Genomic DNA, 12480 nt, shown 5'->3' with positions numbered 1-12480 from the left:
AGCTTTTTTAACAAAATGGAGTATGATAGCGAATCGTTGCTCCAGGGATCTTATGATCTTAATAATATCAACATCAAAAGAAATAGCTTCTGAATTAAAAAAGGAGATAGACACCCTAGAAGATAAAATCAAGAAAGCCACTACGTTAGAAGAAGCAGAGAAACAATTCGAAATAATAAAGAAAGACGTTTTGTCCTTTATAGACTACCTGAAAAAGAGGAAAACTGATAAATTTATGAAGGACAAAAGATATTATACTACAGAGCGCACATACCCCTATCTAGGTGAGAACTTCTATAAAAATGACCATCAACAGGGAGAACTGAATTATAACCCCCATCAAAAAATAAATACTTTCTCAGATTCTTCTGATCCCGACTCTGATGGAGATAATGATAAGGCATATCAAGAGGAGGGACCTTATATACCCCAAAATGGTCGTAGAAACCTGCGGCAACCTTTTTTAGGCCAGCGTGGGGGACGGAGAGGACGTCAGAGAGTGAGGTTTCAAAACCCATTGAGAGGCCAATACCAGAATCATCAATACCCTCAGGAACCCCACCAATACTTGGAGACCCGAAACAAACAGTATTGGAGACAGGGGATGTGATTCCTATCTTCAATTTATCTTTACATAATCTAACAGCTAATGATAAATCTCTTCTTTCGAAGGGTCTCTCCTTTGTTCCTCATTCCAATGCCAACCTATTTGAAGTCTATCAAGATATCCATTCATTCTTTCGTAAAATTAGACTAAAGAAATTCTTCCTTGAGAGTGAACATCTACACACAGATAATAGAATTTCTAATATAGTGTCTCTTCCTTCCAATTTTACTCCTACTTTAGACCAAATAGGTCCTGAAACTGCCATATTCGAAAAAGTAGTGGTTAACCGATTGGAAGATGCTTTTAGATATATTCCAAAACCTAAATACAATATAACTAAAGAAGAATATACATCTATAAATGAGCTGAAGAATAACAAGTTAATTACCATCAGGAGTAGCGATAAAGGGGAGGAATTGTTCTATTGGACACTAACCAATATGAAAATAAAATGTTAAATATGCTCAATGACACCTCATTCTATAAGAAAATTAGTCTCAATCCAACTGAAAGAATTGTACAGACAATACATAGAATAACTTCGAAAGCTAAAGAAAAGGGCATTATCACAGAAAAGGAATTTGAATTCCTTAATACATCGGAGAAAAAGGTATCCTGCATATACGGACTGCCTAAGATCCACAAGGACGAGCTAGATCCCCCTTACAGACCAATTGTCTCTACGTTAGGGACTCCACTTGAAGCCATCTCTAAATATTTAGATAAAATCTTGCGTCCCTATATCCCTTTAACACCCTCTTACATTAGGGATACTGGAGATATTATTCTAAAAGTAGAGAATCTCCCTTTTAATAAACACAGAGATATACTAGTGACTCTAGACATTGAGTCCTTATATAGCAACATTCCGCAGCCCGAAGCGATTACCGCCACTATGTGGTTTATAGACGAACACACTATTCCCTGCTCGAAAACTTTTATAGAAGAATGCCTGTCATTAACACTAAAAGAGAATGTTTTTGAATTTGGAAACAATCTGTACTTGCAAACAAAAGGTGTGAGTATGGGGGCTTCTATGTCACCCTCAATAGTGAACATCTACATGTCACTCTTCGAGTCTAGATTTATTTACAATGAAATCGCCCCCTTCTACGAGTCTGTTTCCCATTGGTACCGTTACATCGACGACATCTTTTTTGTATGGACCGATGGGGAACAGACTCTGGAAGATTTCCTGACATGGCTGAATCTCACAGATATCAACTTGCATTTTACTGCCCATACCAATAGTAGGAGAGTTGAATTTTTGGATATATTGTAGTGTAGTTCCTATCATCCCAATAGGCTCTGCGCATTGGAATAATACCTACAGCAGTAAAGGCCTAGGCCAGACGTTAACTAGGTCTACTACTGTCGATACTAGACTTAAAGTTTTGGGTTTGCCAGCTTAGCTCAGAGTTCACTAGAAACTTTCTCGAATGTTCAAGGAGGACTTAACTTCCCTGATTAGACAAGAAGGGATTTAGTTTCTGACAACCATAGAACATGACAACTTTGCTCTCCCCTAATCAAGAGTATATCTCGAGAGTCGTGTGAACAAAAGGCAATTTATTTTACTCAGTCAGTACGTGCATTCTTAGTCTCATCAGAATGTAGAGAAAAGGAAGAGACGGGCGTGTTCAATAAAAAGGTGTTATTTATTGATCAGTCTCTTTTCTCATACAAGAGAAATGGATCGATATTATTGCAATACTTATAGCTAAGTAAAGTGCATACATTAAAAGCAATAGTATAAAATAATACTGTAAAAACATTGATATGGTTTCTAAGCCATAAGATGTTTTAAAATGAATAAAATATATTACATACACATATACATTTGACTAAACGTGCTCAACTGGTGTTTCTAGATACGCCTACCCCGTGTACCTGACCTAAGCCTAATACGTGGGCGGGAATAGAAAGTTACAGTTTAAGTTAAGTTTGTTTTTGCCAAGTGAATAACTAAAGAATTCTCTGCGAGGGGTTATTCAGTTCTGTACCTGGAAGTTAGGATGAATGAGGAATGGTATCTCTCTCTCTGGTCTCGATATTCCAGGCTGCCTGCGAGGGCTACCCAGAAACGCCGGTGCTGGATTCTCGGCAGGAGAAAGCAGCGCGTCTCTCAGCGCGTCAGGAAGGCGGGGCTGCTGCCAGCGGGGTCTGCTCTGCTCTTGGCTTCGGCAAGTATGGCTGCTCCGTCTTGTCACCACACGCGTGTTTGCATAGGGCAAGATCGGTAATATTTATACCTTTAAGGTGCCGAGATTGACGTAAGGATGGACATAGATACGTCAATAAGGATGTCATACGACTTGCTCGTTAGCACATTCTTTTACTGAAGTTCTCGGTGAAATCAAAACAATGGCCGCAGGGTTTTGCCCAGGTTGTCATAGGTTTGATTTGTTATGAGAACTCCGTATGCCTTATCAGGGGCTGGAGGAATATCGCTTGTCTAATTAGATCGCAAGCGTTATGACCTAATCAGATAACACGTTCCTGTGCCGTAGTGTGACTGCGTCAGATAACGGTATCTGCATCATGGGGGTTTTCTGCCTCATGGGCTGACTGCTAGTTAACTTGTTGGTTTGTTTAACTAGAATAGGGTCAGGAATAGGGGGATCGATTCAGAACCTATAGGAATACATGACACCCACTCCACGCTAACTATGGACATATTTACTAATCTAGGCATAGTATAACATAGTACAACATACTATAGAGTAGTGTGTATACCTTACCACCCCAAAATACATAAATGTATTTTGAAATTCTTCAAATATACGGAAAATTTGCAGACATATATATTGTATGCACTCAAGCCATGGAATAATGCTAAAGTAATCACGCATTTGTATACATTATTGCTTATTTGGTATATGAGAATTACACATGAAATGGTTTCTTAAATACAGAAAAAAGTTTCGAGACCATTCCATCACAGAATAAAATATTTGTGAACATACCAGCGGGCAGCTAAAGTTTATAAAGTATCTAAAAATAGAAATCTTAGTTCTTTAGGAATAGTTTCTTACTTTAAGCAGAAGATAAGTGTCCCGAAAAACCGAAAAAATGAATTGGGGCTTCTGAAAGAGTTGCTGTCCGTGAACCGGAGTGAAAAATAGTTCATGTGACTTTATTATTTAAATTTGAAGGCCGAATTCTGGGAACGCCGTGTGCGAGCTTGCTCAAAAGTCTCTATTTCTGTTCGGGTGAGAACATCATATCATTTAGGCTTTCGAAAAAACTGTCAACAGCTTCCTGGGAAAGTTCCACTAACTCGGAAATAGGTGTAATCCTGCATTCTTGTGCATGATTGTCTCCATTGACATTCTGATTCGCATTGCTGACAGAAGGTCGTACCTGTTCGATGCTGCTTTCATCTTGAACTTCACTACCCATCAATCGCAGTGGTGAAGCTTCCACGAATGCCGTCATCAGGATTGGTAGCCTTTGAGGGCAGCACAAAGCATGAACCTTGATCGGGCTCAACAATGTTTCTGCATCCATCGGCGCATCCGATTGTAGCGTCAGACATGTGTCTAACACGCATTCTTCTCCGCATAGCAGACACCTCAATACAGGTAAAACACATCTTTGCCACATTGGTCGAAATGATAGAAACCAAGTCATGTTCAGGTCTCTAAGCCGGGAGAGTCCCAGGATTTTTGATATCCGGTCCCGGTATCCAATGGCCAGGATTGTTTCTTCTCTTGTCGCCAGAGTTTTGTCTGTGACATGGGTTGGCCTAACGAAAAATAAGGACTAAGAATAGGATTCCTGCAATTAGTCCCAGGATCAGGGGAAGTCCGCCAAAAATCGAATGGACGAAATCTGGAAAAATACTCAGTATGGCTTTGAATGGTGTTAATGCCATCGAAAATACTGTCTTAAATACCTTTGAGACCCCATTGGTATCAGAAATATTTAAGATTTCATTCAGGATTTCCGCGAAATGTACGGGGGAATTAGTTGATAATAATGTATGTATCTCTGCAGTCGTCCTTGCGACTTGTAGATCATACGTTTCTTTTGATGACGAGAGCCTGGTAGGCGTCTGAAGAAGCACTGTTTTCATTCTGCTTAAAGTATCTATTCGAATAGAAGTAATTTTCAAATTGGGCCATGCCCTTGCCTCCCTGTCTGGGAAGGAGCTGGGGAACAACGAGCGTCCACAGCACTTGACCTTCGCAGTGGTAGTTACTAGATAAGGAGTCCCGGGCATAAGACTACAACATCTGCGGTCTACAATAAGAATGTAACTCCCATTATAGAGTCTTTGAAAGAATGGTTCTATTTCTGTTGCAGTTGCGCCTTGCTGGTGACATGAAAGGTTGTATGAATTCCCTTCACAGGCTCCATGCAAACTAATTCCGTTACACAGAAGTGTGCCACTTAGTGACATCGCACAATTGTTGCCACTAAGAAACACTTTCTGTCCTTTATTACTGACACATGCATGTGAATAGGGCAGGTTCCATGTTGTTTTAAGGTACCCCTTTCCCAATTTCTCGTACATGCCAGCCTGTATATATTTTTGGCAGTATTGAAACCTGAAGGTTGAGATTGGAATATTTATTATCCGATGTATTATCCATTCACTGACAGGTCGTTCTGACATTGTCACTGGTAATCTTTCGAGTTTTTCAATGCTCAAGATTGTATAATCAGCACCCTTTTGTGCCATACTGATTTGTCTATCAGTAAGGTTAAAGATTTGGAATAATGACGTTGTGTTGATTAGACGCCAAGGCACATAGCCTGAACGCAGATTTTGTAACGTCCAGCCAAGCTGTACAATAGAACGCAATTGTGACTGACCGTGTTGTAATAACAGTAAGTCTTGCGATAATATATCGATTGCTGAAGACACAATGCTGTCCAAAGAAAAAATTCTGGAGGACAGAGTCATTAACCCATTGTCCACTACAGAAAGTGATTTTTCCAAATTAATACGGTCAATTTCCCGTATTCTCTCTGCTGTTTCAATTTGAGTAACCTTCCAGGCCTCATTGTATGCTGCATATACAGAGGCTGCTATGAAACGCTTTTGACGCTGTTTGCGTGGTCCCATAGTGAAATCACGCAAGTCAGCACCATCAGTAAGTAAAGTTAGGTGTTGCTTAATTTCTGCCAGTGTGGAAGTTTGTAGCCATTGAAGGCATAATTTGCCCACACTGTAGGTGGTTATTATCCCTGGGTGATGTCTTTGGGGATATCTAGGGTCTGTCCTGGTCATTTTGAACCCCTATGTTTTGTTCAGGAATCTGTCTTGACAGTTATTAGTATCTGTGGGCCAGATCAACCACTGTTTCCAATCAGGATGTGTTCTGTTTTGGTTTAATATATGGTTTACGTCTATCTCTTCATCTGTATCAGAGTTATTGCTAAACATTGTTGGCTTTGGAATAGACGGTTTATTTAAATCTTTGATTTTGGCTAAGCCAAAACAGGTGGTCTGTTGAACAGTGTCATTTAAAAATATCATTTGTTCTGGGATCATGCAGGCTCTAAACAAAGCTTCTATACCCTGTACTTGCCAATCTTTTGTACCCCAAACACTTTTCAATTCAACATTTTTGTCCCAATAATCAAATCCAAAGGTATTCATTTTTTCAAAGAATGAGTCTGAATATAACAATTTTGTGTTGGTTATCATGGTCTTGGTCCCTGTCTTATTTGATAATTTAAAATAAAATGCTTCAGCATTACTTCTGTTAAAACCTGAAAAATGTGAATATTTGTCGTAAACGGTTCTTGAGCTCCCTTTTGGAGGTGTTGCACAATGTTCCCATTGATTATAGTTTAAAACATTTCTAGGTTGTGCAGATCTATGTAAAAAATGGTTACCATAGTGGTTATAACAGTACATACTATCATAATTGGTAGAACCCTGCAAATAATCATGTTTGGTAAATTTAGCAGACATTACTAAATCAGACATCATATTATTAATGCTTTCGAAGTCCCAATCATCAGCAAATGAGTTTGGTTTTACAAAGTCACTCAAGGAGATCTTAATTTGGTGTGGATATTTCAGGATCTCGACCGGACCATAAATTTCATAGTCAGTGTTGTCCCAGGCTACCCCACCAGGTATCGGATTGGCTGTGAAGTTGGCTGAAGAAAGTTCTCTTTTCTCGACGTGTGAAGATGTGTGTGGTTTGAGGATCAAGTTGATTTTCTGACTTGCTGTGTCCATTTTTGCATATTTTCCCTCAATAAAGCGTCCCAATGTTAGTATCATGATGAGCCAAAGTATGAGGATAAATGCACCAAAACCCACCCAAAATTCAATCCATGGAGAAATCAGATATGTTTCTTTCAGTTGTTTCAAAAGTTCTTTGGCTTTATCTTTAAAGGTTTTTGATGATGGCTGTGTCTTTGATTCACTGAAGCCTTCAGAGGAATCATCGAAGTTTATGAAGTAGCCAGACGCTGTTCTGTCAATTGTTCCAATTGCTTCAGGATTACTGTTTCTTGCATTTTCACTTGGTACTTCATTATAGATTGGTGTGTCTCTGCTAAATGTTTTTATTTGGGTTTTCAGAGGTCTGAGTTCTATTGCATTGTTGCATAGTCCTTGTTGTTCTTCTGTAGGCGTTTCGAATGTGATGAGCCTCTTCGTTAGGACCTCTGTACTGGTAGCAAACCTTGGTGTTCTGCTACTGATTGGGAGTCCACTTGGCCTACTGTTTGTTATCGGCCACATGTTGTGGTTTTACCAGGTCGATGGATACAACTCGGTTCTCCTTTTTACCAGCAAGTGGCGGTAGTACAACTGATCTTGTCCCGTTGACAGACAAGACAGGAACTGCTTTTCTGTAAGAAGGCCCAAATTCCTTCTTTACCGCGATCTTCTCCCTGACTAGATCCCCGACTTTAGGAATCCAGACAGGTCTTGCTGGGACAGGTGGTGGTTCTTCAGTGGTTGTTGGCTGTTGTTTCAACTTTATGTTGCTCAGGTCTTTTCTTGTTTTGTTTAAGTCCTGCAAAATAGCCAAACGGTCTTTGATATCAAAGCTTTTTTCTTTCACCACTGAAGTCTGACTGTCAAGGTCAGAGATAATCATCCTAGTTCCGAATAATAATTCGTACGGACTGAATCCCTTCAGAGAATTTCTTGGCAAGTTATTGAGACTACGTTGGACACTTATTAGATGTTTGACCCACCCAGCTCCCGTACCTAATATCCTTTCCGTTATAGATTGCTTTATGCCTTGGTTTTTTCTTTACACCATCCCGTACCCTCAGGAAGGAAGTGAGAAGATTCCCGCTGGGCTATGCTCATTTGGCCATGTTTCCCCTCAGGCTGGAGGGCTAGAGTGAAAACAATGGTCAAACGTAGCATGCTCTTAGCGTATATGCCATTTAGACTCGCAAATCTTTGTATAACAGTCCGGACGTCAGCCGAGTGCTGGTGATCTACATTATAAGTGGAACTAGCCTGTATAAGTTAATCGCAACCCTTCCTTTTTACTCCTGATTTTTCCTGGAGTAAACCGACGAGGTATTAAACTGTTTCTCTCCCCACTGCGATCTCTGTTGCAGTTTGGGCAGTTTTTTACAAACATGGTGTGACGCAGGCTCATGCCTGGCCACCAGTACCGCGATTGTAATTCTTCCAGAGAATCTTTTAGTTTGAGGTGTCTGAGACCCTCGCCCATATGTGCGTCTGCGATTAACAAGTTTCTCCTGTCCATGTTTGGAATCACTCTATCCCCCACTCCAGGGATTCGAGCAAAAGGGACGGAGTTTGCATCGATTATGTATGTATAATTGAGTGGATAGTTGATCGGTAACGCTGAGCAGTCGCCTTTTGATGACGTTTTTACTACCAGCACTGTTTCACCGTCAATGTATTTTAATGTACGCTTTTTTCGATCTACGGGAGCCGTTTTAGTTGCTGCCGCTGTGGCTGTTTCAGCCAATGAATTCCCTGCAACGTGAACGCCATCACGCTGATGACTCAGTGAGTGTGTCAGGTGAGTCTTTGGTAGTTCTTTTTGTAAAAGAGCTATTTGTTCCCAGAGCAGTTTCTGCTTTATTGGTGCATCTGTGTCATCTTTGTAACCGTTTTGAATCCATGTCTGCAAATCCTTGTTATATGATTTGACGCAGTAATATGAATCTGACACTATAAGTGTCGGGAATTCGCGATCCGCATTATCTAGCGCCATTTTCAATGCTATTATTTCTGTTTGTTGTTCAGAATTAGTTTCTATTGAGTGTGTTTTTGTTAATAGAGGTTTTAGTTTACCTCCGCGCCACACTTCTTTTGTAATCCCACATGTGGGGTTGTATGCTTGTTCTCCCCAAACGGGAGGTTGAGCATGTCCGTCTGTATAAATTACACAGGCGTAATGTCGTAGAGGCAGAATGTCGATTGGCAGAGGATATGTTTCTTCATATTCTAGATTTTTTAATTCTTCTAGTTCTTAGAAAATTGTCAACCAGGCTATACTTGATAATTCATATCCTACGTACAAGACTGTTAGATGGGCAATTCTGGATTTTTAAAAATTGAATTTGTAACCCTCTGCTGCGAACCCAAGTATTATGGTGTTCACTCTCTTCAAGTGAGTCTCCAAGTCATCATCTGTTAAGTAAATGTCATCGACATAAGATAATGCTTCATCATCATATAGTTGTAGTAATTCTGTTACTCTCGCTGAGAATACCCCCGGGCTGTTCTTGTATCCCTGGGCTAACCGACAGAATTGTTTTTGAGTGCCATTTATTGAGAATGCAGTTAAATATCTGCTCTCTGGTGCTATGTTTTGACAAAAGAATCCATTAGAGATGTCTAATGTTGTTTTGTATTTTTTGCGCACTATGTTATTCATTAGTGCAGCACTGTGTGAGTTTTGCACTGCAAAAGTTTTGCAACATGTGTTAAGGTGTCGGTAATCCAAAACTAGACGATATGAATTGTCTGGTTTGGAGACCGGAAACAAAGGGTTGTTCATTTGTGAGGTGCAAGTTTCAATCACCCCCTGGTATTCTAGCTGATCTAGTATTTCATTTACCTGTTTTTTAGCTTCTTGCTTAATTGGGTACTGCCTTTGTGCAGTTGGTTGTGATTTTAACTGGATTTTGTGAGGAGGAGAGTCCTCATCCCATCCTACATGATTTTTATATAAGGCAGGAGCTAAAGCCACTGCCCATTTTCTGGCAAGTGTGTATTTTTTATGAATCGGGATATGATTCGAGAAGGCAGGCATAATTACTTCTTTGCCATGAGGGCACTCCCTTACAAACTCTGGTGGCCAGTCTTTTTCAGCTAGAAGGATATCATAGCCCTTGGAGAGATTATCCCAAAATAGTCCCCTTATTTTCCTAGTCTTATCTCCCTCTATACGCAATGTTATTTCGTATATTTTGTGAGGTTTGCTAACTCTGGTGTCTGCAGTTTCCACTTGAAGATATTCATTCGTGTCCACTGTCTCCAGATGATTCATAAGGACTTTGCGAGCTATGCTCACTTCTGCTGCGCTGTCTAGCATTGTCTGAGCCCACTCTCCGTTTTTCAGTTGTGTCCTCAGTATTCTCGGCATTGTTAACTACCTTGATACTGGCTACCTTCTTTTTTGGAAATTGTAATTTCTTTTTTAGCTGAGCAGGTTCCTTGTCTTTGGACTTGGTGTGCTCTTCTCTTTGTTCTGATCGTCCTCTTCTTTCCGATTTCTGCGAGGAAGTCTGAAAAGATTGAGAGGGACGTGTATCAATGTCTTGATATCTATCAGGCTTTTTTATATTATCCCTATTTCTAAGGTTATATCTTTTCCCAGAGGGGTCACTCTGGGGTGACCTGTGTCTTTGGTTCGGAGATTTTTCTCTTCGCCTAGGAGACCTTCCTCGGGACTGGAATTTCTTTTCTTTAGGATTGGATTGTTTGTTTCCATCCCAGTTCTTTTTTGGTGAATTATTATTAAAAAATATTTTTTCTGGACTTTCAGTCAGTTGTGGTTTTACTGGTATTCCACCTAAACTATCTCTACCTAGTTCCTCATAGGATTTTTCTATGATTCTGGCAATTTCAGCTGGTTGGTCTGCTATATCTGTCTCTTTTAACCTCTGGCGGATCGCCACGTTTGCTGCTTCTCCCTTTATGTTGGCTAATAATATAGCCGAGACCTGCTTGAAGTCTTTTAGTAATTTCATACCAAGAGTTAAAGCGGGTTCAGGTCCATATTCATCTTGAATTTGTTTTAGCACATCTGGTATTACCGAAATGGATGGAACACCGTGCGTTTTTGTGTAGATGGAAGCAAAGACTGTACCCCAAGTGTCACAGTCCTCAATGTGTGGTGCGATTCCCATTGGAAGGCAGATAGTCAGAATCCTGTGCTTTTCTAGCGGGGTGGTGTCAGGAAACACCGCCTCTATTTGGGTGATTTTTTGCGCTAGCCAGAATGGTATTTGTTCCCGTTTAGCCGGTACTTTACCTAGGCAGGATTGGATGTTCTGTGGTGTAATTTTATTTGTGTTCCCCTGGTGAGGGGTCAGCTGTGGAAGTTTAATCGCTGGCTGAATTGTTGATGTCCGCATCACATACTGAACTAATTGTCTATGAAATTTTATTAATTGTTTTAGCTGTGTTAACAGCTCTGCTGCAGACATCCCATTGATGTCTGGATGTGGTGTGTATCCGGCTAGGACCGGCCACGTTGCTCCTGGTCTACCTAAAGGACCGAGCCTGGTGATGTGATTGTTATGTTTTAGGGCGCCATCAAATAAGAGCAAATGCTCTTGAAATTTGAGTGGTACTTCCACCTCCTCGAAAGGAGTGTACTCATTAGGAGGTTCCTCTATTTTGTAATAGTGGAAGTACTTTGTTACAGCATTTGCTGCTGGAAAATGTATCCATGAATAGTATACCTCTGTCTGCCGATATTCGTGTGCCTCAATTACAAATATGACTGTGCCACCTCTAGGTGTCAGTCCATTTTCTATAAGTTTCAGGGTTATAGATCTCCTTTTGATGACCGGGATGAGTATTATATCCCCGTCCGCATCTAGTGCTGCAGCATCAGCCGCTGCGAGTTCAGCTGCTAATCTAACTGCCTCTCTTTCTTCTTCATTGTCTGACATTTTACTGTCCTGAAGGTTATTTCTTTTGTTTGCAGATCAGGTTTCTTATGGAAACAAAGATTAGATGCACAATATTTTGGAACAGTGTATCCTTCAACGTTGACTATACCAAGAACCATACATAGGAGTTCCCTCCTGCGAGGTCTGGCGGATATAACCTTTCACCCACTCCAGACGTCTTTGGAGTATTTGGGAAAAGGGGTCTGAGTGAGAAAGCACGACTGAGTTACTCTAAATGTCTTACGTTCGTTTTATCGCCCTTTCCAAACGCGTTGGGCGCCATGTAGTGTAGTTCCTATCATCCCAATAGGCTCTGCGCATTGGAATAATACCTACAGCAGTAAAGGCCTAGGCCAGACGTTAACTAGGTCTACTACTGTTGATACTAGACTTAAAGTTTTGGGTTTGCCAGCTTAGCTCAGAGTTCACTAGAAACTTTCTCGAATGTTCAAGGAGGACTTAACTTCCCTGATTAGACAAGAAGGGATTTAGTTTCTGACAACCATAGAACATGACAACTTTGCTCTCCCCTAATCAAGAGTATATCTCGAGAGTCGTGTGAACAAAAGGCAATTTATTTTACTCAGTCAGTACGTGCATTCTTAGTCTCATCAGAATGTAGAGAAAAGGAAGAGACGGGCGTGTTCAATAAAAAGGTGTTATTTATTGATCAGTCTCTTTTCTCATACAAGAGAAATGGATCGATATTATTGCAATACTTATAGCTAAGTAAAGTGCATACATTAAAAGCAATAGTATAAAATAATACTGTAAAAACA

This window comes from Lissotriton helveticus, chromosome 1_1 (assembly GCF_964261635.1).
Source record: "Lissotriton helveticus chromosome 1_1, aLisHel1.1, whole genome shotgun sequence".
Lineage (NCBI taxonomy): Eukaryota > Metazoa > Chordata > Amphibia > Caudata > Salamandridae > Lissotriton > Lissotriton helveticus.
This window is presented reverse-complemented; position numbering follows the sequence as displayed.